Source organism: Hylobates moloch, unplaced genomic scaffold (assembly GCF_009828535.3).
Source record: "Hylobates moloch isolate HMO894 unplaced genomic scaffold, HMol_V3 SCAFFOLD_7, whole genome shotgun sequence".
In the NCBI taxonomy this organism is placed as follows: Eukaryota; Metazoa; Chordata; class Mammalia; order Primates; family Hylobatidae; genus Hylobates; species Hylobates moloch.
The window spans coordinates 89,443,625-89,451,415 of NW_026652282.1; positions in this window are offsets into that span (position 1 = coordinate 89,443,625).

Sequence of the window (7,791 nt, forward strand, 5' to 3'; positions counted from 1 at the left end):
GAGGGCGTGAGCTGGGGCAAATCAGGTTATTCTTCCAGCATTGAAATCCTCTTTAAAAGAACATTAAAGAGTGCCTTCAAGTGGGCATTTTGCAGGGAGTAAAAGGAAGAGGGAATAGCAAAGGCACCTCTTAGCCCTGGGAGATATAAACCGTTGGCATTTCCACACTAGCTAAAGAGGCTTCTCTCAGCCTGCCTCGGCTTATGTCTGCCAGCAAGTACAGGCAGGTCCAGTAGATGCAGCTGATTTTTGTGGTCCTCCATGGGCAGTTCTGAAGAGGGCTCTGGAAACTGCTTGATAGCAAAGCTGGAGATTATCTTAGGGTCAGAAAAAGAGAGCATGGGGCATGGAGCAGAGGAATTGGGCTGTCATATCTTCTAGAGCCACTTCCATAAGAACCTTGGGTATGCTGGGGTGAATGGTATGGGCAGACCTGTTTGCTTCCTGATTAAATGAGGAAAGGTGATCTGTGAGGCCGCTCCCTCCTGGCCATAGCCTCACACATGATCCCTGGAGTGTCATAGACAGGGAGATTTCAAGGTTCAGACAACCCCATTGGACCCCTTGGGCTGTCTAGGGCTTCCTGGAGAGAACATTCTTCTTTTTTTTTTAATTTTTATTATTATTATTATACTTTAAGTTCTAGGGTGCATGTACACAATGTGCAGGTTTATCACCTATGTATACATGTGCCATGTTGGTGTGCCGCACCCATTAACTCGTCATTTACATTAGGTATATCTCCTACTGCTATCTCTCCCTCCTCCCCCAACCCCATGACAGGCCCCGGTGTGTGATGTTCCCCTTCCTGTGTCCAAGTGTGAGAGAACATTCTTTTAATGAGGGGAACCCAAAAGAGGGAAGCATGGAAAAAAGCCAATGAGGAATTATGACGCCACCACTGGAGGAGGTGGGTTAGAGTCAAGATGGCTCACAGGGAGAAGTCCTTGCTTAGCAGGCCTAGAAACCTAGCACCCACAATTGTGCCTCCCTCTTTCTAGGAAGACAACAAACTGTCTTTCAGCTTTGTCTACCAGGTGCTGGAACCTCCCTGTGGCCAGATTCCTGGGGCCGGGTGAATTGTCAATAGGCAACTGCAGTCACTCAGAATCTTTCTAGAATGAGTAACTCAAAGACAGGGGTTTGTTTGATCCATTTTGAACTACTGCTGCATGTAGCTCAGTCTTTGGCTCTCATCCGGAGACTTCCAAGTAAACTGAAAAAAGGCAGGAGCTGCTGGGTCAACTGGCAGATTCATTCAGGTCACAGAAAGACGGGGAATTGTAAGAGGAGAAATGAACACTGAGGCCATTTCTCTTAAGTGGGGAGGGCCTGGAGTAGAAAGCATGAAAAATGCCCCTCCTGTGCTGGGCTCACTTCTCAGGGCCTAGAGCAAAGGCAGGACATGGTGTTCCTGCTTTCACAATGATTGAAAAAAACTGGTGGCAGCACACAGCTTGCTGTCAGGCAGAGTGCTTGAGTGTCTTCACTACTACTGTCGGTGGTTCAAGGGCAGGTTTGCCTCAGCCCTTAGAACACAGTTCCCTGGATTCCTTGGCCCTCCCATATCTCGAGATCAGCAGTAACTACTTCACAGTGTGCAATGAGGAGTCTCTTAGTTGGACAATGTTAGTATATGCAATTGATTCAGAGCCTAACTTCCATTTCTTCCTAACTTCTAACTGGTTTCTTCCAAGTTCCTACACTTGGCCTGGCTTCCTTTTCTCTGAGTTGGTCATCAAGTACCCAAATGGAATCCATATTCTATAAATTCTTCCTCTCCAATCTCTGGAGGCAGTAGAGTAGTGCTTAAGGGTACATGCTCTGGGGTCACACTGCCAGGGTTCACAGCCCAACTCTTGTTTGCCAGCTATGCACCCTTGTGCAGTTTACTTACCTTTCTGTGCCAGTTTTTCATCTCTATAATGAGAATGACAATAGTACTTAACTCATAGATCTGTTGTGAGGATTAAATGAGATTGTAATGAGCCTGGCACCTAGTTAGGGTTCAGTAATATTAGCTATTATTTGGAATGAAAAGTCTTTCCCTCTTGTGCACCCCTGCTTCTCTAGTTTCAGATACTTGTTCCTCCTCTCCCCAACGAACTTCTCCCATCCTTCTCCAGACATTGCAAGCCTTTCAGTGCTAAATGTTCTTAAAAGAAGGGATTTCCGGCTGGGCACGTTGGCTCACGTCTTTAATCCCAGCACTTTGGGAGACTGAGGCAGGTGGATCATGAGGTCAGGAGATGGAGACCATCCTGGCTAACACGGTGAAATCCCGTCTCTACTAAAAATACAAAAAAAATAGCCGAGTGTGGTGGCGGGAGCCTATAGTCCCAGCTTCTCGTGAGGCTGAGGCAGGAGAATGGCGTGAACCCGGGAGGCGGAGCTTGCAGTGAGCCGATTGTGCCACTACATTCCAGCCTGGGCGACAGACGTCTCAAAAAAAAAAAAAAAAAATGGGTTCCCCTTTGATCTTTTCCATCTCTTATATGTCCCATACCCGGCTAATCATTTTTAAATTATTTTTGTAATTTCTGATACATATTTTACATATTTATGGGGCATGTGTGATACTGTGTCATATGCATAAAATGTGTAATGATCAAGCCAGGGTATTTGAAGTGTCCATCACATTGAATATTTATCATTTCTTTTTTTTTTTTTTTGAGACGGAGTCTCGCTCTGTGGCCCAGGCTGGAGTGCAGTGGCACGGTCTCGGCTCACTGCAAGCTCCGCCTCCCAGGTTCACGCCATTCTCCTGCCTCAGCCTCTCCGAGTAGCTGGGACTACAAGCGCCTGCCACCACGCCCGGCTAACTTTTTGTATTTTTAGTAGAGACGGGGTTTCATTGTGGTCTCGATCTCCTGACCTCGTGATCCGCCCGCCTTGGCCTCCCAAAGTGCTGGGATTACAAGCGTGAGCCACCGTGCCCGGCCTGAATATTTATCATTTCTATGTGTTGGGAACAATTCAAGTCCTCTCTTCTAGCTACTTTGAAATACAAAATTCATTGTTGTTAACAACAGTCTCTCTACTCTGCTGTCAAATGATAGAACTTACACCTTTTATCTAACTATATGTTTGTACCTGTTAACCTACCTCTCTTTATCCTCCCTTCTCACCCATACACCCTTCCCACCCTGTAGTATTCACCATTTCTCCCAGGTAATCACTGATTATCAGAATTGGAAAGGTCTTTTATAAATAATCTAGTTTAATTTGCTCTTTTTACAGATTATCAAAAGTTGGATCCAGAAAGATAAAGCGACTTAGTAAAGATCACATTGAACTAGAATCACAACTTAGTCCTATAGATATTAGTAATGTCAGACATCAAAGCCTACACATTTAATTCTAATAAACTCAACATATATCCAGTAAGGATCTACTATTAGTGTGTGTGTGTGTGTGTTTGTATGTAGTAGTAGGCCATACGCTGAGAGAGATACAAACATGATTTCAAATCACTTGTCCACTAGAAAAGCTGGCTCTCAGGAGGAGGTTATGAGGCATTGTATGTCTTGGTGTGTCCGGAATTGGTGGGTTCTTGGTCTCACTGACTTCAAGAATGAAGCCGCGGACCCTCGCGGTGAGTGTTACAGCTCTTAAGGTGGCGCCTCTGGAGTTTGTTCCTTCTGATGTTCGGATGTGTTCGGAGTTTCTTCCTTCTGGCGGGTTCGTGGTCTCGCTGGCTCAGCAGTGAAGCTGCAGACCTTCGCGGTGAGTGTTACAGTTCTTAAGCCGGTGCGTCTGGAGTTGTTCGTTCCTCCCGGTGGGCTCGTGATCTCGCTGGCTTCAGGAGTGAAGCTGCAGACCTTTGCAGTGAGTGTTACAGCTCATAAAAGCAGTGTGGACCCAAAGAGTGAGCAGTAGCAAGATTTACTGCAAAGGGCAAAAGAACAAAGCTTCCACAGTGTGGAAGGGGACCCCAGCAGGTTGCCACTGCTGGCTGGGGCAGCCTGCTTTTATTCTCTTATCTGGCCCCACCCACGTCCTGCTGATTGGTAGAGCCGGGTGGTCTGTTCTGACAGGGTGCTGATTGGTGTGTTTACCATCCCTGAGCTAGACATAAAGGTTCTCCACATCCCCATCAGATCAGTTAGATACAGAGTATGGACACAAAGGTTCTCCAAGGCCCCACCAGAGCAGCTAGATACAGAGTGTCGATTGGTGCACTCACAAACCCTGAGCTAGACACAGGGTGCTGATTGGTGTGTCTGCAAACCTTGAGCTAGATACAGAGTGCCGATTGGTGTATTTACAATCCTTGAGCAAGACATAAAGGTTCTCCAAGGCCCCACCAGAGCAGCTAGATACAGAGTGTCGATTGATGCATTCACAGACCCTGAGCTAGACACAGGGTGCTGATTGGTGTGTTTACAATCCCTGAGCTAGACACAGGGTGCTGATTGGTGTATTTACAATCCCTGAGCTAGACATAAAGGTTCTCCACATCTCCACCAGACTCAGGAGCCCAGCTGGCTTCACCCAGTGCATCCTGAACCGGGGCTGCAGGTGGAGCTGCCTGCCAGTCCCGTGCCGGGCGCTCCCATTCCTCAGCCCTTGGGTGGTTGATGGGACTGGGCGCTGTGGAGCAGGGGGTGGCGCTCGTCAGAGAGGCTTGGGCCGCACAGGAGCCCATGGAGGGGGTGGGAGGCTCAGGCATGGCGGGCTGCGGGTCCCGAGCCCTGCCCCATACACCCTCCACAGCTGCTGGCCTGGGTGCTAAGCCCCTCATTGCCTGGGGCTGGCAGGGCTGGTTGGCTGCTCTGAGTGGGGGGGGCCCGCCAAGCCCACACCCACCCGGAACTCCAGCTGGCCCGCAAGCGCTGCACGCAGCTACGGTTCCCGCTGGTGCCTCTCGCTCCACACCTCCCTGCAAACTGAGGGAGCCGGCTCCTGCCTTGGCTAGCACAGAAAGGGGCTACCACAGTGCAGCGGTGGGCTGAAGGGCTCCTCAAGTGCCACCAAAGTGGGAGCCCAGGCAGAGGAGGTGCTGAGAGCAAGCAAGGGCTGTGAGGACTGCCAGCACGCTGTCACCTCTCATTGGGGGATAGCTCTCCATTCCTTTTATACATAGATCTATAAATAGAGCTATAGTTATCTATATCTATAAATGTATATCTATGTAAGTAGAAATGCATAAATAGATCTATGTCTATGTATGAGCATATATAGAGATATATAGTTTATGTATATATTATTTTATATATAGTTTTGCATATGTATTGTTATATATGTGTGTGAATATGCATATACACATATATGTGTATATATAATTGAAATTAGTTTCACTTTGAGAATTTAGTGAGCTGCCTCCTTTTAAAATACCATCCTTCTGCCCTAGCCTGGAGTACAGTGGGCATATCTGTGCTAAATGATGGGGACTGTATATGCTCAGAAATGTAACTACAGTATAACCGGTCTTGAGGACAGGTCCCTTTGGCCTTGAATGTAGCCAACTGATCCTCATTCTACAAGCAGGTGAAAGATAAGCCCCCCTATTTTTGGTGGGATCTAAGTAAAGGATAAAGGGAGAGCAAAACAAAGTAGTGATAGGTCTCTGTGAGGCCTGGAAGGCAGAGGAGACCTACTGATTACTCAAAGTTCAGCCTGGACGAGAGGTCGATGTTCCTAGAAACAGAACACACTTTTCTAAGAGCTGGATAGTGACCAGGAATAGATGAGAGTGAACTAATAGTCCAGAATCAGGGAATCCCTGAGCAAGACAAAACTGGACTTTGGGTCTTCACTGTAAAAAATTATGTATAGAGCATGTTTGTTCCCTGGAAAATCTTCATGTATTGAGAAAGGCATGGTAGTAGTTGTTTATGGCTTACTGTGAAGAAATGTCCAGCAGAGTGGAAAATACAATGCTCCTGAGGCTGTGTTCCCAGGAAGGAGGCCCAAGCTGCTGAGGAAAATTGGTGCCAATTTCCTTACCTTCAACAAATTAGCAACACCCTAAGGCTGTCTTGTCCCACCAAAATCCTTCTTTGGGGTCAGGCGTGACTGAATTCTCTTGCAACCTGAAACTGACTCTGAAATCCCTTCCAAAGCAAATACTGAGTAGGAAACCGTGAAATTCTAGATCTGAACCTTTTGGTCACCTTTCATAGATACTATTACAGAAGTGGACCTCAGTATATTTGAATCGGTGAATAAAAGAGGGAAGGAAGGAAAAAAAAGAAAGGGAAGGGAAGGAGCCATGTATTATACAAGTCTTGATATGTAAACATTAGTAAACTACCCTTCCTTTCCTTTAACATTGGTCATACCAATATGGTTATGTTTCCGTCCTCAGCATACAGGCCCTTTCAGGAGCACTGGACACAGTTGGCCTGGGACACTCTCCTTTTTAGGCTGTCATGATACCACATTTTCCTGGCTTGCCTCCTGCCTTGTGCTTTCTCTGTCTGCTTTGCTGACTCCTTTTCCTTTATTCATCCTCCAAATATTTGAGATGCTCTCAGGCTCAACCCTAAACCTCTTTTTCACTCACTCCTTTCCAAGATAATTTCTTTCAGCCCAATAACTCTAAATAGCATTAATAAGATGAACACACCCAAATTTATATTTCTAGCCTTCACCTGCCCTTTGAGCTCTAAACTTATGGCATTCTGGCACAGGGTCTGGAGTTCCAATCCTGATTCCATCACTTACCATGTCAGTTGTTTGTTTTGCCTCAGTTTCCTCTTCTGTAAAGTGAGAGGATAATACTACCAGATTTTACAAGGTCATTGTGAAAATTAAGTGATTGAATATACGTAGAGCATTAGGGACAGTATTTGGTACACAGTAAGCATCAATAAATAGATGATGATGATGATGATGATGATGGTGGTGATGATAATGATGGTATCTGACTGGCTAACTTGGCATTGCCTCTTGGAGGTCTCATAGGCATTTCATACTTAACATGGCCAAGACAAAACTTGTAACTTCTGCCCTCCAAATTAGTCCTCCCACTTTTTTCCTCACCTTTAGTAAGTGGTGCCACCACGTATCCAGTTGCTCAGGAAGAACCTAAGTGTCATCCTTTCACCTCACTTCTTACATCCAATCCAATAGCAGGGCCTGTCAAACTCCCAAATATATCCAGAATCTATCCACTTCTCTCTATCTCCACTGCTGCCATCATCAAGCCAGTATCACCTCTCACCTGGATTCATCCTCCACACAGATGCTATTAATCTATTTAAAGCAGTTATTCAGATCATGTTGCTCCCTTGCTTAAAACTGCTTAATGGCTTTTTGTGGATTTAGATTGGAATCCAAACCCTCATCATGTAAGGACTTCCAGGATCTGGCCTCTGCCTATTTCTCCAAACTAATCTCCACATTCACTGGACTTTTTTAGGTTCTTAGTTTGCACTAAGCTAGTTCAAGCCTCAGGGCCTTTGCACTAGCTGTCCCTTCTACCTAGAATGTCCTTCCCCCAGGTCCTCATACGACTGGCTCCTTTTCATTCAGAATTAAGGTCAATGTCACAATGTCACTTCCTCGGAGAAGCATTTCTTGACTATTCAATCTAAAGTAACTTCCCCCATCACCGCTCTGTTTTCTTCATAGCACTTATCACTATCTGAAAATATTCATTCAGTTGTTGAATGGAGTTTGTCTCTCCCCCTCCTCTAAAATACAAGCCCCCTGAGAGCAGTAACCTTGTCCGTTCTGTTTCCTATTTCCTCCTCAGTGCCTAACAGCATCACAGGGTTGAGGAATTTAAAGAATTGTTTTTTAAAACAAAAATTCTGGTAAAATATACATAACAGCTGTACCATT